Source organism: Colobus angolensis, unplaced genomic scaffold, assembly GCF_000951035.1.
Source record: "Colobus angolensis palliatus isolate OR3802 unplaced genomic scaffold, Cang.pa_1.0 Scaffold405, whole genome shotgun sequence".
Taxonomy (NCBI): domain Eukaryota; kingdom Metazoa; phylum Chordata; class Mammalia; order Primates; family Cercopithecidae; genus Colobus; species Colobus angolensis.
In genome coordinates, this window is record NW_012117433.1 from 531,303 (window position 1) to 556,843 (window position 25,541).

General features: G+C 38.0%; 1 long non-coding RNA gene across 1 annotated transcript in view; it reads left to right on the forward strand.

Annotated features, from left to right (window-relative positions):
• Positions 1 to 19,339, forward strand: part of LOC105521707 — a 30,243-nt gene extending 10,904 nt beyond the window's left edge. Inside the window, exons 2-4 of the long non-coding RNA XR_001003306.1 lie at positions 9,424 to 9,651; positions 11,749 to 11,875; positions 18,322 to 19,339. This is a non-coding gene — a long non-coding RNA (uncharacterized LOC105521707). The remainder of the gene's footprint in view (positions 1 to 9,423; positions 9,652 to 11,748; positions 11,876 to 18,321) is intronic.
• The last annotated feature ends 6,202 nt before the right edge of the window (positions 19,340 to 25,541 follow it).

Below are 25,541 nucleotides of genomic sequence, written 5' to 3' on the forward strand. Positions count from 1 at the left end.
TTAATCCTGACTAGCTTGTCATAATTTAAGACATTAATTGTGATCTTCAGGTAAATAACTAAGGAAACCTTTTTTAAGTATTAAAAAATGACAAGAGAATTAATATAATATATTTGAAAAATGATTTAATTTAAAAAGAAGGCAAGTAATAGAGAAATAGCAGAATATACAAGCCATAAGATTTTTAGAAAACAAATAACAAAACAGTAGATATGAGTGATATATTAAGAGTAATTACATTAAGTGTAAATGCATTAATAGTCCAATAAAAAGTCAAAGATTTGCAGAATAGATTTTAAAAAGTGATCTATGCTGTCTGTAAGATACAGATATTAGATGGAAAGACAGGTGTTATAAAGAAATGATAGAAAATGATACAATATGTAAGTAGTCAAAAAAGGAGAGCTGAAGTGGTCATGCCAATATCCAACAAAATACTTTAAAGCAAAAATTGTTACTACAGAAGAGTATTTTGTAATAGAAAACGGTCAATTCATCAGGAAGATATAAAAATTAAAAACATATGTGCACCTAACAACAGAGCCCTAAAACACATATAGAAAAAACTGATAGAATTGAAAGCAAGAAGAAACAACCCGACAATAAATTACCAATTTCAATATCCATCTTTCAATAATATATAGAACATTTAAACAACAGATCTACCAGGAAATAGAAGACTTAAAGATAATATAAACCAATTAGACCTGAAATGTATGTATAGTAGTCTCCATCTGATGACAGAAGAATACACATTCACCTAAAGTACACGTGAAATGTTTTCCAGAATTGACTATAAGATTATAAATTATAAAACAATGATGAAACAAAACGATTTTTGAGTTAAAAGTATTAAAGTCATATAAGTTTGTTCTTTCACCACAATGGAATGTAATTTGAAATCAGTAATAAAAGAATGAGAAGGTCACAAATATGTAGAAATTAAACAACATACTCCTAAATAAACAAGAGATTAAAGAAGAAATTACAAGGTCAATCAGTACTCTGAGGTATATGAATTCAAAACTACATCAACTCTTACGGAATACAAGTAAAGCAGTGCTTATATGGAAATTTATAGCTGTAAATGCCTATATCAAAAAATAAGATTAAAAATATCAATAACCTAACCTTCTGCCTTAAGAAACTAGAAAAAATATTAAGCTAAACAAAAGCTAGGAAAGGAAAGAAAGTATTAAAATTAGAGTAGAACTAAATGAAATAAAGACTATAAAATCAAAAGAGAAAATCAACAAAACTGAAAGTTGTTTCTTTGTGATAAGATCAATAAAATTGACAACCTATAGCTAAATTGACTGCAATGGAATGAATAATTGTGCCCCACACTCCCCAAACCATATGCTGGAATTCTATCCCTCAAAGTGGTAGTATTAGGAGATGAAGTATTTGAAAGGTAATTATGTCATGAGGGTGGAGCCTTCATGAGTGGCATTAGAGACCTTTTAAAAAGGGACTCTAAAAAACTCTTGCCCTCTTTCCACCTTGTGAAGAAACAATAAGAAGACAGCAATCTGCAACCCAGAAGAGGACCCTCGCCGGAACCCAACCCAGCTGGCATCCTAGTCTTTGAATTCCAGCCTCTAAAACCGTGAGAGATAAATCTTTGCCATTTATGAGCCTCCCACACTGACTAAGAAATTAACTAAGAAGAAAAGAGAAAATACTTGAAATAATATTATACAGAGAGAGATAGAAGACATCATCACTACAGACCTTGTCAAAATAAAAAGAATTATAAGAAAAATCTACTAACAAATATATGCCAAGAAAAAAATGCATAATCTAGAAAAAATAGACAAATTATTTGAAAGATATACAACTTCATTACTTACACAAAAAATCCTCAGAATAGAACTGTCACAAGAAAAGAGATTGAACTTATTATAAACCTCTCCCCAAAATATGCCATATCTGCATGGCTTTACTGGTGAATTATACCAGACATTTAGTGAAGAACTAACATTATATACTCACAAACTCGTCCAAAAAAGTAGAAGAGAACATAGCACTTTCCAACTCCTTCTATGAGACAAATATTTCCCTGATACCAAAATTAGAAAAAAAGATTGTAAGAAAAGATCTACAGATAAATATTCCTTATGAATATTGATTAAAAATCCTCAATAAAACACCAGCAAACTGAATCTAGCAACATATCAAATAGATGTATAGACCATGATTAAGTCAGATTTATTCCAGGAATGCAAGGTTGGTGTACCACATGAGTATCAATCAGTGTAATACATCATGTTAACATAATAAGCAACAAAATACATTTATCACCTCAGTAGACACAGAAAATATAAAATTTTCATAATTAAACACTCAAGAAACTAAGGATATAAAGAAACTTCTTCACCTTGATAAAGAGTGTTTCTAAAGAAACATTCAATTAGCATCATAGTTAATAATAAAAGATTGAAAGCCTCCCCTCTAGGCTCGAGGAAAAGGACAATGATACTCCCTGACAATACATCTATTTAACATTGTACTGGAGGTTCTGGCCAGGACAACTCATCAAGGAAAATATACGGACAGCATCCAGACAACTGTCTCTATTGCACATGACATAATCTTGTATATTTTAAGACTTAAGGAAATCTTAGAGAATATATAAAAATACTACTACAGCAAATAGATGAGTTTAGCAAGGTTGCAGAAAATAAGATTAATATATACAAATCAGTTGAATATATACAGTGGCAAAGAACAATTTTAAAATGAAATTAAGGAAACAATTCAATTTTTAATTCCATCAAAAATGACAAATACTTAGAAATACACTTAACAAAAGAAGTATAAAACTTACTCACCAAAACAATAAAACATCATTGAAAAAAACTGCTAAATAGTATATAAACGTATCTGGTGTTCATGCATTGGAGGAAAATATTGACAAGATGTTTTGCTACCCAAATTTTTGTACATATTTAATATAATCTGTCAGTATCTTAGCAGGCTTTTATTGCAGAAATTAAAAAGCTAATCCTAAACTTATATGGAAATACAAGGGACCTACAAGAGCCAAAACAATCTTGAAAAGAACAAAGTAGGACTCCGTCTTCCTGATTTTAAAACTCTCAAAGCTACAGTAATCAAGAATGTGTGGTACTGGTATAGGATAGACATAGAAATCAATGACCTAGAACTGAGAGTTTAAAACTGTGACATACAAGATAAGCCAGTTTTTATAAGGGCGCCAAGACAATTCAGTGGGGGAAAGAACAATCTTTTCAACAAATGGTAATGGCACAAGTGGATGTTCATATGAAAAAGAATGAAGGTGGATTCCTACCTCATATAATTAACACAAAACGTGTGTGTTAAAATGATAAAACTCTTACAAGAAAAGAGATACAAATCTTCCTGACCTTGGAATGGGCAATTTTAAAAAATAACATAATGCCCAAAGCACAAACAAGAAAGGGAAAAATAGATAAATTAACATCATAAAAATTCAAAAGTCTGTGCATCAAAGGACACTATTAATAGTGAAAATACAATTCACAGAATAAGAGAAAACATTTGGATATCATGTATATGATAAGGGACTTGCATTCAAGATGATAAAGAACATTTACAAACTCAGCAAAAATACACAAATCATAAAAATAAACAAAAAAATTTAATAGATATTTATCTAAGGAAGATAACATGAATGGCTATCAAACATGAAATAGGAAAAGATGTTCAACGTCATTAGTTGTTGTCAAAAGCTCAATAACATACCACTTCATACCCACTAGGGTAACTATAATAAAAAAAGATTTGCAATAACAAGTATTTGAGATGAGTGAAGAAATTGGGACCCTCCTAATTGTTAGTTACAATGCAAAATGGTGCAGTTACTGCAGAAATCAGTCTGACAGTTAGATGGTTAAACTAGCTACTATATGACCTAGCAATTCCACTTCTAGATACACACCCCAGAGAAATAGAAACATATGTCCAAACTAAAACCTGTACATCAAAGTTCACAGCAGCATTTGTTTTTTGGTCAGAAAGTGGAAGCCAAAAGCAAATATAGCCGAAATGTGCAAACAACCAAATGTCTATTTAAGAAAGAATGAATGGGTAAATACAGTGTTGTCTAGCTCTACAGTGAAATATTATCCAGCCACACAATAAGTGAAGTTCTGGTACATGGTAACATATGGCTGAATCTTAAAAACATTATCTAAGATAAAGAAGCTAGAAATCTTAATATAAAATGTCAGAAACAGTATATCCATAGAGACAGAAACTATTAGTGTTTGCCAGGGCTGAGGGAAGAGGAGGAGTTACTGCTAATATGGAATTTCTCTTTGTTGTATGAATACATTTGGGAATTATATAGTAGTGATGAAAATGCAACTTTGTGAATACATGAAAACCACTGAAGTGTACACTTTAAAATGGTTAATTTCATAGTATGTTTTTATTTATATTAAAAAACAGACCAAGCATGGTGGGCTCATGCCTATAATCTCAGCACTTTGGGAGGCCAAGGTGGGAGGATCACGTGAGGTCGGGAATTCCAGACCAGCCTGGCCATCATGGGGAAACCCCATCACAACTGAAAATGAAAAAAAAAAAAAAAAAAAAAAAAAAATTAGCCAGGCGTGGTGGCACATGCCTGTAATCCCAGCTACTTGGGAGGCTGAGGCCAGGAGAATCGCTCGAACCTGGGAGACAGAGGTTGCAGTGAGCTGAGATGGAATCACTGCACTCCAGCCTGGGCAACAGAGCGATTCTCTGTCTCAATAAACAAACAAACAAAAAACAGTACATGACAAAAATATAGCCGTGAATTAGGAAACAAACTTTTATCATTTATAGCTAGAAATTGACATATCTAGATATGGAAATTATTTTTCAAATAAGCAATGCAAACATTCACTTCTTGTATTTCAAAGACCCTCAGCTTTGCTACAAAATCCACCAGGGCATGTCTTACACAATTGTTTGACAGATGTTGATTTAGTGAAGCTGATGGGTCTTTAATGCCCATTTATTTATATAGTAATGGTTGAATTCCACCTAACGACTCTAGCTTTAATTATAACAGGATTTCACATATTTGGGCAATTCTTTATATATTTTTCACGTTACTTTATATCATCCTTTCAAGAACATTTTCAGTTAGACTCGGGCCTTTTTGTTCCCATTTTATGTATGGAGAACCTGATGAAATGAGAACTTCAGGGTTTTATTCAAGATTGTGTAATAAATTATGGAGGCCCTACCAGTCCTAAACCCTCATTCTTAAATTACTTCCAAAATACATCAAAGGGAGAACCCACACAAAGAAAAATATCCATGTCAAACATTTCATGAGAATGCTTTTTCCTGCTAGCTTAAAAAAATCAAGCCGATACGTAGTTTCACGGCAGTGAATGGAATACTCCTTAGACTTTATTTTTAAAGCCATTCTTCTTTGAATGGTTTGAAGAACCTGCAGTAACTCTCAGCTCTGCCTTGTGAAACAGAATGTTCATATCATCTTGTTACTCTTTAAAAAGACATTTTGGCTCTGAAGAGTTCACAGATTAAAATAGGTTAACACGCAGGACGTTAATCTCTGTTTATAGCAAATACCGAGACAGATGGAGAAGTAATTATGAATAAAAATAGATCTGTTTCTCAAACAGATTCCTGAACAGAGGCATTTAAACATCAAGGAAACCCGAGGCAGGGGCAGGGTGAAACCTAGCCCGTTGCTCTGACACACCATCCTGGAGTGACAAATGGGATATTGACAGGAGAATCTGTTTAAGCCTGGAGCCATAGCTAAGCAGGACTTCCAGTAGCTTCTATTATAAGTAGCTTTTTTCTGTGCCACCTAGATTTACTTGGCTGTGCCACTCGAATTTTGGACTCGAGCTGAATGAACACAGTGTTAGTCTGAATACTGCTCCTCTGCCTGTAATAGGATCGACTGACATTACCCAGGGAGCTGAGGCATGTGAAGTGCCTCTGTAACCAAACTCCACCCTTGAGTCAGAGCCTGGTAATCCCGGGAGACTAACAGACATCCACGTGTTCTGCATGATTCATGCAACTGCTATCTGCAGACAGTTGCTGGGTGAAACGCCCTGTTAAATGTTTACTCATTATGGCTACTTTGCCCGACTACTCTTGAGTTATTTTGACTTGGACTGGAAAAGAAAAAACGAGAGCCAACAAAATGGAACAAAGAATTCACCCTTTCTCCTGAACATTAGGATCTTTGGTGATTTATGTGTAGCTTCCCTAGGACAATATGAGACTCATGTTTACAGGGAACATAGAAATCTGGGAAACAGAGACAGAAGACACCAAAGTGAAGAAGCAGAAATAAAAGCCAGGCTGGTCGGGATAGTGTACAGATATGCAGTCAATATAATTATAGCAAAAACAGGCATACTTGTGCCAATCTTTTAAAAAGGACGTTTTAAATCAGGATTCCCCAAACCCCAGGATGCAGACTAGTACTGATCTGTGGCCTGTTAGGGACTCACAGCAGGAGGTGAGTGGTGGGCAAGTGGGCACAACCGCCTGAGCTCTGCCTCCTGTCAGATCAACTTCCGCATTAGAGTCCCACAGTAGCGCAAACCCTACTGCGAACCGCGCAAGCGAGTGATCTAGACGGTGCTCTTTATGAGGATCTAATGCCTGATAAAAGAGTTTCATCCCCAAACCATCCCCCACCTACCACATCTGTGGAAAAAAATAGGTTTCTGCTACTATAAATATTGGGGACTGCTGTTTTGAACGATGCTTAATGATTTTATTCAGTTTTGTTTTCTGAAAAGACTGCTATAAACTAACTTTTTGAAGTTTTCCATCAAGTGTGTGTGTGACAAGTAAAGGAAATATTGTTACAAAAATATGATAACGGATTTGCCATCCTTTAGCATATTATTATTGCACAACAACATTTCTTCCTGGATGGTAAGTATTTATTAGATATGATGGTTACAGAAAAATATAAGCATGAACAGTATACCTCTATTTGAAAGCATAAATGTGTTCACACTTGGTTTCAGAGAGAGAAATTGAGAATGAGTTGAAGGGAGGAAGACAAAAAGGAAGGGGGACTCAGAGCTCTGCAGTGACCCAAATATCAACAAGACTTGGGAACATTTTGGATCCTGACAAGGGCTTCTCTCCAAACCACGTGTGTGCTCAGCGTTGTACAGTTCAGTTTACTTCATGCGTTGGAATTCAATGGTGCCAAAGTACATTGGCAAACAAAGTGGACACAAGAGATAATCTGCTTGTCAGCTAGAGACAGACAAGAGGCATGGAGAAGGGTGGCTGAAAATAGGGCCGTTGGCATGCACTCAGGGACTGGAGTGGAGGAAAGTGCTTGGGGGCACTGCAAATAGCACTGAGGGGGAAATCTAGGAGGCTGGGTCACGCTGAGCCTGTGAGCCACAGATCAGGAGAAAAACATGTGACAGGCAAACCCATGGGGTTCTGATGCAGGTGCTGTGCCGTGTTCCTCATGGGACTCCTGGCTGGTGGCTTGGGAGAGGGGCTTGTGTGCCTGCAAAGCCACCTCCGGCGAGCAGAGCTGCGAGGTGTGCAAGGTAGCCTCTGACTCCTCATGGGCAGTTCTTTCACATACCTGCCGGAGGATGGCTCTTCTGCAAGAAAGAAAAGGAAACACAAAAGGAGTGGAGGAAGCCAGTCCAGCAGCCAGCCCTGATGCTTTTAGTTCACTCCTGCTTTACAGAGTTCACACATCCACGCATGGCCACAGAGTAGGAGAGGTCACTGCTGGGGAGATCAATACATATCAAAACTACAATTACTTGCATAGTCATTGCCAAATACAGATTATAAAGTGACCTTATATACCTATTCCTATCTGATATACACCTGTGGTACATTAGCTAAAAAGGAAATGTTGCATCACTGTATTCTTGGCTATGTTCACAAAAACACTTGGATCTCTTAAGAGTAATATGAGCAAAATCTGGCTGTTTTCCAGCATGTAAAGTAGTTTAGTTGCCATAATATGACTTTTGTTCATCAAGTCACTTATTCTCCCTGCCACTGAGTACTACCATTTGACCCTGAGAGCCCCTGGCAGCAGACACAGAGCCTGATCCACAGTGCACTCTTGCTGTCTATGTATTTCTTGAGACGGAGTCTCACTCTGTCTCCCGGGCTGGAACGCAGAGGTGTGATCTCTGCTCAGCCTCCCAAGTAGCTGGGATTACAGGTGTGCACCACCACACCTGGCTAATTTTTGTATTTTTAGTAGAGAAAATGTTTCACCTTGTTGGCCCGGGTAGTCTCTAACTCCTGACCTCAGGTGATCTGCCTGCCTCAGCCTCGCAAAGTGCTGAGGTTACTGGCGTGAGCCACCGCGCCTGCCCCCTTGGTGTCTACTGATGGGTCCAGTCCAGTGATGCAATTGGAGGGAGCTGGAGGGAAGGAGGGACAGCAGATGGGGAGAGACAGAGAGGGGAAGGAAGGGAGAAGAGCAAGAGATAGCATGGAGAGGGAAGGGGCAGAAGAGAAAGGAATGAAGAGGAGGATGAGACTCAGAGAGAGGGAGAGAGGCAGACAGAGGGGTGCAGAGAACGGAAATCTTTCAGGAAATCTACAAGGTGTCAGGCACACCTTCTTGGATGATTTATGGAAGCCTATAAACAGCTGTAAAATAGACATGATGGGTGTGCTGGGTTTCTTATTACCGCCTTTTGTTTACCTGCATTAATTCTTCACCTTTTCCTATGTAGTTTTTCAGTCAGGGAAGCTGATTTCTATAGATTGTACTGTCTGGGCTCCCATGTGGTAGGTGAGAGGAGGGAGATATTAGCACAGGGCATGGTATTTGTGCCTTCTTCACCGCCGTGGCACCAAGTTCTAACAGTGGTTAGGTCCCCTAGTGATGCAGTTTCCGTCAGGGACCCTGATTTGGGGGCTCCAGAGAGTTCTAGTAATGGAATAGAATTTTCTGTTATATGTCTAATTTGTACCAAGAGCCAAGAGTACCTGACTATGGTATACAGGTTACAAAAATCAACCTCTCCATCAAAGGTGTTTTCCAAGAGTGTCCCTTGAAATGTGTTATTCTCAACTGACAAGACGGAAATGTAGGCAAACTGTGAGCCAATCCAAAAAGCTGCATAAAAAAGACATGACCAATTTATAGATCAAAATTTTACTGTTAAGTTTGCTCCACAGAGGAATAGTGGAAGGCAGTGTTTGTGACACTTTTGCAGTTAATACACACACAAGAGTCACATTTCACCAGGTGTTTGAGCAAAAGTGAATTAACTAGGGGAGGAAAGAAAGCTGACATCCACCTCTTTCTTAATTCTTCCAATTCAGAAGCAGTGAGAAGCTTTTGGTATCAGTTGTTTAGATGGGTCTTCACTCATTTCATAGCCTTTTCACATTATTTATCTCATCTGTTCTTCACAGCATCTCATGCTATGGTTAGAGCATCAATTGTGAAGAATATAGGATACCAAGCCGATCCTAGACATGACTTCAGGAACTTCATGCTGTAGCTCCACAGTCTGGGAATGGCAGATGGATTCAGCACCAGGAGAACATCACATAAGGGACCAATGTGTATGTTTTAAAATGGCCAGTTTCAGCCTGGCATGGTGGCTCAAGTTTATAATCCCAGCACTTTGGGAGGCCGAGGTAGGTGGATCACGAAGTCAAAAGGTCAAGACCATCCTGACCAACATGGTGAAACCTCGTCGCTACTGAAAATACAAAAATTAGCTGGGCGTGGTGGTGCGTACCTGTAGTCCCAGCTACTCGGGAGGCTGAGGCAGGAGAATTGCTTGAACCCAGGCGGCGGAGGGTGCAGTGAGCCGAGATTGCCCGCTGCACTCCAGTCTGTTGACGGAGCGAGACTCCGTCTCAGGAAACAATAAACAAACAAACAAAAAAACAAAAAAAACAAAAAACAAGTTTCTGCTTGACTTATAAGACCTCATCCAATGTATTTCTAAATCAAATAACAGATTGGTGAACTCATTTTTAAAGCAATTATCTCAGGTTTTCAAAACAGGTTTAAGAATATGGTATCAAAATCCTGGTCTAGGTTTCAATATTTCAGTATTTACGGATGACGTCTCAGAAAACAAAGAAGCCGTTATTGACAAGCGCTTTGCAGGCCAAAGGCCACTGCCAGGGAATATAGTGACAGTGGATTTGCTGCCAAACTGATGATTATTTTCTTGTTTTCTTTTCAGCCCTATTGGTTCCTGGGCTTGGACTGTTGATGCAGCTATTTCTATTTGGTTATGGGTAAGTCAACACTGTATTTATCACCGTGCTCATGTTTTCCTTCAAAGAGGCACATGTAACTGTGTCCAATTGCAGCTGAGAGCATATTTTAAAAAGGAACTTGGCTTCAATGTCTTTAACTGACTTTAAATAAATTGCTTGTGAGACTGTAGAGCAGAAGATTTTACAATATTAAACCTAGCTCAGAAGAAAGGCTGAATTTAGTAAATCATCATTTTTAAGAACTTAGGTATGTCACCTTTTAAAAAACCTGGGACTTGAAATAACTTCAAAATGAGGAAAAGCTTTTATCAGCTTTAGAGTTAAAATGCAGATGTTAATCACAGGTTAGGGTCTTAATAATTTCTAAAAAGACAAATGCAGCATTATTTGTGAAAATACATACAGTTGTGTACAGCATAACAACATTTTGCTTAACAAAGGAACGCATATACCGTGGTGATCCCTCAAGATTATCATGGAGCTGGCAAACTCCTGCCAACGAGTCAGGCAGTCGCCATTGTAAGACTGCAGCAAAATGCATTACTCCTGTGTTCATGGTGATGCTTGTGTACACAGACTTATCGCCCTGTCAGTCATACAAAAAATATAGCACATACAGTTAGGTATAGCACATAATACTTGACAATGATAATAAATGATTAGGTTATTAGTTTATTATACTGTACTTTTTATTGTTATTTTTGATTGTACTCTTTATGTCAATATATTATTAAAATATTGGTTGTGAAACAGCTTCAGGCACTTCCTTCAGGAGCTATCCAGAAAAAGGTATTGTCATCATAGGAGATGCCAGCTTAATGCGTGTCACTGCCCCTGAAGATCTTCCAATTTGACAAGAAATGGAGATGGAAGACAGTGATAATGATCCTGACCCTGTGTTGGTGTAGGCTATAGTGGTTTGTGTTTTAGTTTTTAACAAAAAAGTTTAAAAATTAAAAAATTAAAAAATATAAGAGCACGTATAGGATAAGGATATAAAAAGAGACAACATTATTATTATTATTATTGTTATTATTATTTTTTAAGATGGAGTCTCACTCTTTTGCACAGGCTGGAGTGCAGTGGCATGATCTTGGCTCACTGCGACCTCCGCCTCCTGGGTTCAAGCGATTCTCCTGCCTCAGCCTCCTGAGTAGCTGGGATTACAGGCGCCTGCCACCATGCCAAGCTAATTTTTGTATTTTAGTAGAGATGGGGTTTCATCATGTTGGTCAGGCTGGTCTCGAACCCCTGAGCTCGCGGTCCACCCACATTGACCTCCCAAAGTGTTGGGATTACAGGCGTGAGCCACTGCGCCCGGCCAAAAAGAGACAATATTTCTGTTCAGCTGTACAGTGGATTTGTGTTTTCGGTGGAGTGTAATTACAAGAGTCAAAAAGTTAAAACAAAGTGAAAAGTTTATACTGTAACAAAAAGTTAAGGTGGGCTAAGGTTAATTCATTATTGATGAGAGGAATTTTTTGTGTACATGTTGTGTAGCCTAAGTGTACAGCGTCTGGAAGGTCTGCAGCAGTGTTTACAGTGACGTCTAAGTCTTTCACATCCACTCACCTGTCACTCACTGACCCACCCAGAGCAACTTCCAGTCCTGAAAGCTGCATTCATGGTGAATGCCCTACACAGGTGCATCATTTTTACCTTTTATACTGTATTTTTACTGTATCTTTTCTACTTTTAGATATGCAAATACCATGGTGTTACGATTGCCTACAGTATTCAGAACAATAACATGCTGTACAAGTTTGTTGTCGAGCAGCAGCAGGTGTGTAGTAGGCTCTTCTGTCTAGTTTTGTGAAAGTTCACACTATGATGTTTGCATAACAACAAAATCACCTACGGATGCACTTCTCAGAATGTATCCCCATTGTTAAATGATGCATGGCTGTGTGTGTCTACATGAAGGACTCTGGGTGTGTGTACCATATATATCATATATGCATACCACGTATGCACACATCCACACTATACCATGCACTAGACATATATACAACTACATACGCAAATATAAAACTACACGTGCATAAATACAAAAGCATACATTCATACGTAGGTACAAAAGGTAATGTATTGATATTATTAATACAGGCAATGTGTACTAAGCATATATTTGTATACCCTTAAGTATATGTTATTTCAATACATACTATATTATGCTATATACTAGTATACTTTTTAAAACTGAAAGAAATCTCGTTGCTTTTCTATTTGTGTTTCTAAATATGATGTCCATATTTTTTCTGATTTTATTGCTGTAGCTGTGATCAGGTCATGTAACTTAATTTTGATGATGTTTCTTAGAGTACAGTCTGAGGGTATCCAGCCTCAGATTATCTGTGGATGTAGCTCAAGATTTCCTAATTTTGCAAAGAGCAAGAGTCCCGGGAGATTCTTAGACGCTTGCTAACAAAAGGCGGAGACTCACTGGGCAGTTACCGGAGGTGGACAGTAGGGGGCAGAAACGCCCAGGCTTCTTTGATATGGGTAGCTTTGGTTTTTCAGTGACGGGGAACCCTTTGACTTCAGGTGCCTACTGCATTTAGAATTTTCAAAGGAACGCTTGTTGTCTGTTCCTTTATTTTTTCTTCCTCCAAACATCATGTCTATCATTGCAAAAGTAATACAAAATCACTGAACAAAATGTGGAAAATACCAAATGTATAACAACAGAAATAAAGTAAACAATGAACCACTCAAATTCCCATCATCAAGAAATAAACTTTCTGATAATATTTAGTTTTATTTTCCTATATATTTGTGTGTATATATATACATATTTTCAAAATGTTTTATAATACAAAATGTGTAAGATATATACAATAGTATAAACAAAATTATCTTGTATATGTCATTTTCATGTCATATGTCAGATATAGCATACTAATACATATCCACTCTTTTAAAATGCTGATCCCTTTGAAATATCCAATTATCAATTGTGTTTCTTTCCTCACTTAAGTTACATTTTATGACTTTTGGTAGTGAAGAGATAAAGTCCATTACAAAACGTGCCAGGCTTAAGCAATTTTCCAAAGGGATTAAGAAATTGCAGTGGCCTCAGGCTATGCACAGTTTTTTAAAAGGGGCTGTCTCTCATTTTCTTCAGCATAACTTGGGTCACAGAAACCCAGGCCTAAATTCATTAGGAACTCATATTCTATCATGCCCTGACACTGGTAAGTTATTTTGTTGCAAAACCCTTAGACAATTTAAGAATGTTAAAGCACATTTTCAAGTCTTAGCATGTCTCCATTGTCTATTAACTGCATGTATTTTATGCCTAAAAAAAACTTCATCTTCAGATTTTCTAGCTTTCTTCTGCAGTTTTTTTTTTTTAAGAATATTTTTCTATCATTTTAATTCTCTATTGTAAAACTTGGAAAGCTCTACTTTTGGACTGCCAAGAACAGTCTGAAATTAAATCAGTTTACTCTCGCTCTTAGTGAATATTTTGGGAGTGCTATGTATTGAATGAGTCCCCCAAAAGTTCATGTGTTAAAACTTAATCCTTCTGCCCCTATGATGAGATGAAGGGATGAATGAGGGCTCTGTTCTCATGATGGGATGAATGTTGCTATCACAGGAGTGAGTTTATTATCACAGGAGCATTATTGTTATGCATGTGAGCTCTCCCTGGCTCCCTTGCTCCCGCTTTCACCGTGTGATGCCCTCTGCCATGAGGTGAGGCAGCAAGAAGGCCTTCACAGATGCCGGCACTGTTGACTTCCAGCCTCTAGAACTATGAGCTAAATAAACATTTTTTTATACAAATTACCCAGTTTGTGATCTTTTGTTACCACAACAGAAAAAGGCAATAAGACAGGGAATTTCTATTATGATGTCATTCATGGGAAAATGGTAGACAGGACAGAATCTTTGCTGGCTCCCTAGATGCTGCCTGGAATGCTAATCTTGGAAAACAGTGGCTACAGAGTGATGTCTTTCTCCATAACTTTAATTTACCTTAAGAAAAGCTTTGAGTGCTACTGAGTCAGGAATGAAAACCTAGAGAATGTTCTGTCCCTTGGGAGCAAGGAGTATAGTCAGTCCCTGTACCACTACCCAAAGAGGCATGAAGTTTTGCTCTCCTTGGGCTCCTAGTGACTTATAATTCCTTCCTGTAATTATTGGGCCAGTTGATTTAATACTAATCCACTTAATTCAGTTAACATCAGATTTGTCCTAGGGATCTTGTTAGATCTTTTTGTATATTAAAAGAGAAGAAAAAGAAGAAGAAGAAGAAGAAGAAGAAGAAGAAGAAGAAGAAGAAGAAAAGACTTGCTTCTCTTTCAATATTCCTGGGAAATTGGATATCCACATGGAAAAGGTAGATCTATAGCTTACAATAAATAAAAAATAAATTTTACCTAATTAAATGTAAATGATAAAACTTCAACATTCTGGAAGAAAATATAGAAAAAGCTCTTTAGGTCTGTGAGGGAGAAAAGAATTATCGAAATCAGGCCATAAAGAAAAAGCACAAGTCATAAGGGCAATAAATATATAAATAGAGTGTAACCTCTGAAACACTTGACCAAATGTTCTGTGGTAAAAACAACAAACCAGCCACTGAAGGGAAGAACAGATTGACAGTGCATATAACATAGAAAGAAGTAGTAATCAAACTATTTAAAATTGTCTAATAAATCAAAAAGAAAATACCAAAAAAGGAAAAAAAATGAACGATAAGAATAAGCAATTGCCAGAAGAAGAATTTGTAATGGTCAGTAAAGAGATGTAGTAATTTTTAAATAATAATAAACAATGGAAATAAACAGAATGCCCATTAGCAGGATAGGTGAATATATATATATATATAGTTGTATGGTCATAAAGTGTTATGTATTGTGCCCTAGATTTTTGTATTTCTGAAATTGTTTATTAAAAAAGTCTTAGTCTCTTTTTATAACAATTTAAACAAAGCCACTAAAAAGACCTGGTGCTATATCCGTACATTAAATTTTATGTGCCAATGGAAATAATTGAATCAAGCATAGTTCTGTTTGCATTTTTTCAAAGCAGTATATTTTTAAAGACAAAATAACTGAACTGAGTGAACTAAATTTATATAAAAGAAAATAGCTGTTTCTGTTAAACAGCCTGTTGCATTTGAAGTCTTTGCTATCTCTGTGGAGACCAGGAGCAATCTAAATGGAAATAAAGTAACTTTATAATTGTAAATGTGTATTTGAGTGAAAGCTAACCTTAAGGAATAGTGGAGAGTAAAATGGGCATTCACAGGTAAAGAGAGATGATTTCTAGAACAAAAAATGTGAGCCAGAAGAAACGGACCAAATATTAGTGTCCTTGTTTAGGATTTTAATGAAGTTGTCAAATTTATGGGCTATGATAACTTATAACGGGCAAAAGAAGGTTAAGTAGTCTAGATTGGAGAGGGCAGAAATTACAACAACAACAAAAAAATTCAGCCACCAAATGATGACACAATCTTCCAAATTGTAAATCTGATCTCATTTTTATTTAGTGACATTTGATATCTCTCAACTTTCCATACTTTAATATATTCAGTAGCAAATTTGATAGGATTGAAAAAATTAACACTATAATTCCACAGTCTTTTGCATAGATCATTTCTGAGAATCTGTCCCTAGCCTAACCTCATCTCCAGAAACCTCTCAAGCTGCCCCATATCTCAGGTGAGTAGACTGAAAAAAAAGACCCGATTAACCGCCCTAATATTTTATGTAAATTTAATATAAGTATTTGCCATTAGTTTATAAGTAAATGCTTTAATACATCAAGATTCATAGAGAAGATTCTGAATCTTGAATTTTGTTGATGACTCAGTGTTACTGAAAACCTAGAACAGCAGGGTTCCACCCCACGGTGACAAGAGATGGAATGTCCTAATCTTTTAATTATTGGTTGTAAAACCTATCCCTTGAAAAAACAGGGAATCTTTTATGATGGCATTGTGTCTGCCTGCTAGTGCCCCCGGCAGCTTCACAGAACTTCCCGGTGCTGATGAGATGGTGGAGACTGCTTTTGTGATTATTTTCCAGAGTTTATTTATTCATTTGTTCAAATAACATTGACTATGTGGAAATGATTATTTGGTGCCATTAAGAGATAGGTTGTGTCTCGTTCTTAAAAGTTGTAGACTTTGTAAACAAATGTTACATTATATTAAATAAATAGTAATATAAAATACAATAACAATTACATTATAATAAATGGTATAAACAAACAATAGAAAAATTATACATCTTGTGTCAGTCCAATCACCTGTAAAATAATATTACATGAGATGCTGCCATAACACTTTTAAAGTTTCAAAATTGAAATCGATTAAACCTGTTTGAAAACCTATATACATGCATTAAGCAAGGTGCTACAGCTTATTTCTCTACTAGCTGGCTGTGATTTTCCCTCTCATTTTCCCTATTTACTCTATTAGTGAGGAGCCCTTTAGCTCGTATTTTAGGTCCACATTTATGCATAGTTCATAACAGGAATTAGTAAATAAAAACTGCTGAGAGCAGTACTTTAATTTCCCCATGAAGCTCATTCATCTGGGTGGTAGCTAGCCTCTGTTATATCACAAAGACCTGGCTCCAAGTTTCCCGCCTTATTTTAGGAGAACATCAGCCTCTCAAGCCCAGTTGATTATTTTGTTTCCTAAGCTACATCAGTGTAGAAACAGAAGGAAAAGTGGAGGAAGTTAGGAGAATAGACCCTGAGTGTAGCAAGTAGGAAAGGTTGACAATGTGCTGGTGGAAAGTCAGCATATGAAAGTTCAGAGATAGCTAAAACGCACAGTACGAGGGGGTGTGGACATGAAGGGCAACCCAGACAGTCCAGGTGCTTAGCTGAATGAGTGAGCATCCGTCAGCCGAAAGCCTCACTCATCTCAAACACCTTGATTTTCTATACAGTATACCCCACCCCTCACCATGAATGGAGAGCTGCTGTGGTTGATTTCTCTCTTGAGTTACCATTTCTGCACATTGCACCAATAAGTACGTGACTGATTGTTTCAGTATTGACCTAAACATTCACTCTTGGGGTCAAGATAGTTTTCTCAATGAACTGAGTTTGAACCCCAGTGGCAAGGTGGGTGCCTGGCAGTGTTGACGGTGGGATAACCCGGAGCTGTGGTGAGTCCCCAACAGCACGGCCTGTGAAACCTCATGGACTTAGAGTGTCGTTGATGGAACATCCAAAGCATTGCATGAGACTCTCAGCTGTAAGGGATGGTCAAAATTAGTCACGTAAGAAGGTACAATCAATTTTCACAGTCACTTCACTTTTAAGGAGGTAGAGTCACATGTCCTGGAAAATAAGAGAAAACTAAGAGAAAGTGAAAATGAAAGCCAAAATGGAGCTCTTTGTGCAATATGTTCAGAGCATTAGAGAGTAGAGTAAAATGGTAATTCGCAGAACTCCTCACCCATGAAATGAATATTTTGTGAGCAGGTTAGTCTTTTTTCCACCTATTGAGTCAGAATCTGGGTGAGTCACACACTTCAGGTGACAGATGCCAAAACGCCCTCATGATTAACCAAAGGGTGCTGCTTAGCCTTGCAAAGCAAATACAAATATTCAAACAAGTATCTCTCCAAAAGGCACCTCTCCACTTTCTGCTGACTAACCCCTCTGTGTTGTGTCTTTACCTAGAGCCCCGCGCTTGGGATGGGAGCAGACGTGGTCCTGTGCAGCCCTATTATTTTCATGTCAGAAGCCTGATTAGAGTGATGGAGAGGTTTATAATGTATCGTACTTTCCCCCGTAGAAAACCCATTTCTCCTAACGCCATTTAATATTTCACTGCCAGGATATCCAGTGATATAAAAATTCTGCAACCCTTTATTTTCTGTTGTGTAGGTAAGAAAAAGAAAACATCAATTTACAATTTACATGTAAATCCCACAGACATCGCTTAAAATCAAGTAGTAGATAATATAACCTGGCAGCCATCATAACGCTCAGCGTTTTATGATTCAAAAAACATAACAATCGGGTTAAACAAATAGTACTTTTTATTAAATGTCACTCAATCCCAGGGCTGAGAATTCACTTGTGTTTTCCTCCTAGACTCAATCACTGCAGTCGCAATCAAAAGATGGCTTTTGCGTTGGAACCTGGAACCTGCTAATCCTGTTGGGCAACCTGTGATTTTGGAAGTGAAGGGGAAAAAAAAAGAAAAGAAAAAAGGGAAAATTTCACCTAAAACTTCCAGATGAGGAAGAAGATGGAAACTTTTGTGTTGTGCATTCTGTAACGTGTACTTTCACAAGCAGATGGCAAAGAAAGAAAGCCTGAGAATCTGGCCCGACGTTTTCATTTCAGAACCCTGCCTTTCCCACATAGAGGAGATACAGCACATCCACTGCATGGTAGATCCAGCTTGCTCTCACAGTCGTTGTGCAAATAAACATACATGCGGCAAGGCAGTGCAGTTTTCAGTTGTTAAAAGTTGTGTCATTCCACAAGATGGAGCAAAGGACAAATGATGATGTAAACAGGCAACAGGACTCTGCACAGAGGATGCTCAGTCCTTATACCACAAAATGTGAGGTGCTTCTGGCCACCTCCTGGCCCTGATGCCTGAGCTCTGTGCTCACCCCGCTGGAGCTCCGGGAGGTTCTCTGAGCAGGTTGTACCTGTCCGGAGTGATCATCTCCACTTAATGTTAGACATTAAGTTCCCTGTGAAATCTGTTTTGACTCACTGAGGTTACGAACACTTTATCACAACTATCATCATATACTATTAAATCTCCAATTTTCTTGTCTCTGTTACTAGACTGTGAGCTCCTTGAAGGCTGGACCTGGGTTTGGCACTGAGTGGCACTCAGCACATACTTCTTGAATAAGAGAATGTACGTACACAGTGGCATGAAATTGATTTCATTGTCGGTTTTCTTAAGTGCAGAAAGCAGAAAGTGCAGTTGTAGACAGTTCAGTAAAAACTATAAAGCGGTTACCCTGTAAACCATGAGTACTATTAATTGGAACCGCCTTTCTTACATATCCACTTGTGTTTCTGTTAATGTTTCCAAAATAAATAAAGAGCAGGCTAGAGGGAAATCTCCAGTCCTTAGAAACCATGGTACGAGAATACATCTGTATTTGCACTCTGAGCGAGAGACTTCCTCTTGTTGTGTATGTTTCACTAAGAGATCTGGGAAAAATTAGCCTTGTACCAGGATCTGAACTATAGTTTGAAAGTGTTTAATGGGTACCAATGTTAATGTCATCATTTTTGAACTATATACAGTACATTTTTAAACACTTTCCTTCCATTCCATTTTTATACTTTCATTATGTTTGCCAGCATTGGGCAGTTGGTTGCATTTATTGAAGTTTAAATAAAAAGATCTAAGATGAGTTACCCAAAATACCTACTAAACACATCTTGCAAGATTGGTCAATAATAATTTTTATATTAGAGACTCCCTTCTCTATAGACTTCCAATAATTATTTTTAACATCTGTTTTTCACTTCCAGTGTTATTTTAATTTTACTTCTATATAGGTTTATATGGATGTCAGATGTTCCAAAATGATTTTTAGTTGTCATAAGCAAAATTGTGGTCATTTTGATAAAATTCCGACATTGAATTCCCATTTATTCATTCAAAAATAACATAAATTGCTGGCAAAAGTCAATAGAAGATATTGTATTTATATTTACATGGATTAAGTTGCCAGGAGTGCTATCAGAAAATTTAAACTAACACGGAATGGGATGAAATTTTCCCAAGTCAAAGATACCAGTGGTCAGCGGTTAAAGACAGATGAACAATTAAGATATTTTCTTCTTAATAAAGATTCAGTTTGTACGTCGTCTTCTTAAAGTTTGGCAGAACATTTCACAGTAGTGATTGGTGTTTGTAGTTTTGGATTTCCACATTTGAAAACTGTGCAGTACCTCCATCAGATTTGTTATAATGGATCCAAATTTGGAAAGTTTTTTACATATTTAAAATGATACATGAGTGGTTCCAGATTCTCCATGGGCCTGATTTCTGGCTGACCAAGGGAATCTCTATTTGTGTCTTTCTCAGGGCTTAGATGCCTGCTGTGCTCACTCCTGCCGAGAGGCATGGCCACCATCTGCAGCTCCTGGCTGCACTTTCTAAACAGCTGCCTGGGTCAGTTCTTTTGAGTGAGATATAGCAGAGTTGTAGAATTTACAAATGAATGGAAAATCGTCACTCTACCAAGTCTTAAATGGTTATGACTCCACCACTCAAGAAACTTCAGGAATCCACCTTTGGTGATCAGAAATACACTGAAGGGTCCATGTAGTAATGTTTGTGTGTTAGATTCTGTTCCATTTTCCAATGTTCTCCTCATTTTCAGTCAACTCTTTATCTCTGCAGTGGTGGCTTTAAAACATGCCTACAAATTCCTTGACTGTCTTTCCAGTGGGAGGCAGAGTCTAACTCCCTGTCCCCTGAATGTGGGCTGGCCTTTGGGATGAAAAGAATGAGGTTGAAGTGACGCTGCCCAACTTCTAAACCTACTTCCTAAAAGGCATCTTTGGCCTTTCTCTCTCATTCACTCTCTGTCTCACTCTTTTCTCTTGGGATGCTTGCTCTGTGGGACTGGCCATTCTAGTGTGAAGAGGCCTAAGCCATCTGGAATAACCAAGTGTAATATTAACATTGCGTTTAATCATAATATGGATGCTGTGTGTTTAGTCCTGGTAATGGAGTAGAGGCCAGTGTTACCTTCCTGAGTAAAACAATAAAAAAAATCTGTGTCTCTCTCTCTCTAAAGCAAAGGAGAGTTGGGGATGGGGGCCATGTGGATGGTGCAGATGTTGCCTTCATCTTGAGGCTTTCCTGTAAGACTAACAAACACCTGTACAAGTCCTTGGTTTCTTGTGCCTTGATTTTTTTTTTTTCTTTTTGAAACTGAGCCTTGCTCTGTCACCCAGGCTGGAGTGCAGTGACACGGTGACGTGATCTCAGCTCACTGCAACCTCCACCTCCCTGGTTCAAGCAATTCTCCTGCCTCAGCCTCCCGAGTAGCTGGGATTACAGGCATATGCCACCATGTCCGGCTAATTTTTGATTCTTAGTAAAGACAGAGTTTCGCCATGTTGACCAGGCTGGTCTGGAACTCCTGACTTCAGGTGATCCGCCTGCCTCGGCCTCCCAAAGTGCTGAGATTATAGGTGTGAACCACTGTGCCCGGCCATTTCCTTGTTCCTTAATTATTAAACTTCCAAAGGCAGTATATTGAAATATATGGGAATGTAGGAAAATAAAAAATATAGTCAGAATAAAAACTCTACAGTCTTACTTCCTGCTGACATCATCTGGACACACCTTTGCTCAAAAAATGCTGGGTACGTTAAGCCATTGTGGCAATTGATTTTCTTCATCACAAACGAAGTTTGCTTTTTGTATTTTACTTCCACTTTTAAGTCTAAATAGAAGATAAATTATGTGTTAGATAGGGTTTTTCATCTTTTGGTACATCTGTGTCAGCGATAAATATGAATTGAAGAATTGGAATGCCTTTCCCACTGTCAGGAATGGAATGCATTAACATTTAAAATTCACTAATTCTATTGATCTTTGGCTGGAAAAAATTGTTTAAGTTGTTCTTACTTCTATCTCTGACTTATAGACCAGTGAGAAGCAAACCACAGCAGGAAGGAAGAATGTGATACTCATTATGTTTAGAAGGGAAGGAGTGGGAAGAGTCCAGTTTCCTTTTATTTTATTCCAGATTCTTCGCTTTTCTCTGCTGTTTCTTTTTTCTTTGCTGAGAAATTGATTATTCTGAATTCTCCCCTCACCCCATCTTGTGCATTACATATGATCAGCAGTAAAAAGACCACACATTTGTCCCTAGCTGCTTACCTGCCAAGAGAATCCAGATGAGCTCCTGGGTTGCTTTTAATTTCTATGGAACTGACTGTGTAACTCTATTAAGACTGATGACAAAAGAACTATTTTTGGTGCCTCTTAGAAAGGAACACACTGGAGCCTGTTATTTTCAGTAATCCTGCTGTTCAGAGAGAAAAGCACCAACAAAGCTACTTTTTTTTTTTATCAAATATCACTAAATTCTACTGCCTCTGTGGGTTTATCCTTTCGTCTATACACTTGACCAAAAGTGCAGCACATCAAGGCTGAACAAGCTCTGCTGGTTGCCTGATTCCAAAAAAAGGAATCAAGGATGTATTGCATCTTTTGTTACCCACAGATTATGAATCTTGAAAACTTTCTTTTTTTGTCATTAAGTGTTTAACAAGGATGTCATTTTAGGATCTTATCAGGGGAAGTGGTTTGGAAATTTTATCTTTATTCTTCTCAATTCTTGCTTCCACAAACACAAAACTACTTTTGCAGATTCAAATTAAGGTTTGACTGACTTCACCAAGGAAGCTGGAAAAAAACCTATGATGCCAGAATATTAAGATTTCTCATGAACCATTCTGTGTATTTGCAACTCAATGGTGTGCATTTAATAACGGCAGGCTCAGCCTGTTCAGTCATTAACAAAGACTGGTGAGAAAGAATACATGGGCTAGTAACCTAGCAAGAAAATATGAAGTTGAGGGAGCTTGAATCATCAATGAGAATGGAGTGAACTTATATTAAATCTCTAGCACTACTGTACAGGATAAATGTAAGAAGCACAATGAAGGTATAATTAAGATAATTTGGAGAGTAATTTATGTCAGTTCTGAGAACAGAAGTTAAAATAACTGCAAGGTTTTAAATTTGGGTGAATAATAGACTGCAGTAACTCTGAAAGAAAAAAAATAATCAGAAAGAGATGTAGAAAGATACAGTATAAATAAACAGAATTGAACTATATAAGATTAGGGAAGAAAAAAACTGGTAATGGGAAATAATACTGTTTAAAACATTTGAATAGTGTAACAGAGAGCATTGTAAACTTGTTTCGTGTTTTACAGGAGAAAGATTTAAGGGGAATAAGAAAAATTAGAGAATATGGATCAAAACATTAAAAAATTTATCTGTTCTAGCAGATAAATTGAGAAGCCTTGGTAAGCAAACTTCCTAATGAACAACATTAGTAATGTCCAAGTTGAGGTTAATGGGCTCTGAAGTCACAAGAGTAATTTTTGCTTAGAGTAGGAAGCAAGTCATCCTTTGCTCCTCCTTGTTCCTGACATTTTGTTCAGATCACACATCCAATCCGGGACAATATCTTGCTAATTCTGTATAGTTAGGTAGTAAACTAGTATTTATTGTGTGTTGCACACCAAGTCAGGTATTCAGGTTGCACTGCTGAAAACACACAGACGTTTCCTATTCTTACGGAACTTGCATTCTAGTGGGAGGGTGAAACAGTAAATAGGGAAACTCATACATAAAGTTATTTGGGGTAATTATAAGTGCTGTGGAGACAAAAAAAAGCTGGCTAATGAGTTAGATGGACAAGGGTAGCTATTTTGCATAGAGTTTTCAGATATTTTATCTGTGAGAAGTTGATAAGTGAGCAGAGGCCTGAATGTGGAGGAGGAGCCAGGTAAGCATATCTCTGAAGAAGAGTTTACAGGCAGAAGGCTCATCCTCTAAAGGGCTTGAAAGGAGACTGGGAGGTTTGAGAACAAAGACCGTTCTGGTGCACCTGGAGCAGAGTAAGCAGCAGACAGCGTGATGGAGATAAGATTGGAAAGACAGAGCACTCAGTCAGGCAGGCCAGGGACCACTGCAGCAAGTCAGATGTTACTTTAAGTGGTGTGTTGGAGCCACTGCAGGACTTTTGGAGGTGGCAGTTATGATTCTGGTCACTCTGACTTCTGTGTGCCCATGGGGTGGAGTGGAGGGTGGAGACAAGAGTGAGAAGAGAGTGAAGGGCGAGAAAATCTTTGCAATGGTCCAGGTGAACATTCACAGTGACTTTGAGAGGAAGGGCAATATGGAGAAGATAAGGGGGGATGAATCACTGCCGCTGAAACAGGGATATGTTTTTGGCAATTGGGCCAAGACATGTTGATGGATTGCCTATATGTGTGTGAAGGGTCTAGCCAGGACAAGGGTGGAGAGGGAAAGAAGAGGAGCCAAAGTGATTTTAGGTATTTGTCTTTAGCAGCTGAGTGATATCGATAGAAACGAGGAAGAATGGGGAGGAACAGACTGTGGGTGTGGCAGGAATTGGGAGAAGATGCAGCTGTCTGGGTTGAACCCAGTGTGTGGAGCTTACACAATATCCAGGTGGAGATACACAGTGTATCTGTATCTGTATCTGCCTATAACTCGTGTATGGCTATCCACACACACGGATTTTTTCTATTGGATATTTAGAAAACTGAGACTTAAAATACATATATTTGGTACTGTGAACCCAAAAGTATCTGAGACAGGTCTCAGTTTAGAAGGTTATTTTGCCAAGGATAAGGACATGCCTGTGATAGCCTCAGGGAGTTCTGATGACATTTGCCCAGGGTGGTCAGGGTACAGTTTACCTTGACACATTTTAGGGAGACACAATACATCAAACAGTACCTGTGAGATTTGCATTGTTTTGATCTGGAATGGTGGTAGAACTTGAATCAGAAGTTCCAGGTCATAGGTGGATTTAAACATTTTCTGATTGACAATTGGTTGAAAGAACTATTATCAGTAGAAAGGAATTTCTGGGTTACAATAAGGAGTTGTGAATACCCAGGTTTTATCATGCAGATGAAGTCCCCCATATAGGCTTTAGAGAATAGACTGTAAATATTTCTTGTCAGACTTAAGGTTTGTGTTGATGTTAAATGTTGGTCACTTTTTTACTGAATTCCAAAAGGGAAGAGAGTATAATAAGGCATGTCTGACTCCCCTCTTCCCTGAACTAGTTTTTCAGATTAACTTTGGAATGCCTTTGGCAGAGAGGAGGGGTCCATTCAGATGGTTGGTGGCAGGGGGCACTTAAAATTAACTTTGGTTTACAGTTTCATCAGTGTATAGAAGGGAAGAGATGAAATCACCAAAAGAAAGATTGACAATAACAAAGAGAGGCCTCAGGACTAAGCCCCCTGAAGAATGGGATTCCCTAGATGAATAGGATGGTCCCAAGGAGATTGCGAAGAGGCACAAAATAAGAGGGGAAAACTATTTTTACTTTAGCAACATGGAGTCAGAACAAGATGGAAATAGGAGATTAGCTGTTGGACATGGTAAAGTGAAGGTCCTGTGAACACTGAAATGAAGCAGGTTTGGTGGAGCAATGGGGTGTTTGATTGGAGTGTGTTCAAGAAAGAATAGGGAGGAAGAGTGTGGGGGGCTTTAGCAAGGAGATTTGTTGTTGAGGGAAGCAGAGACTGAAGGCAGC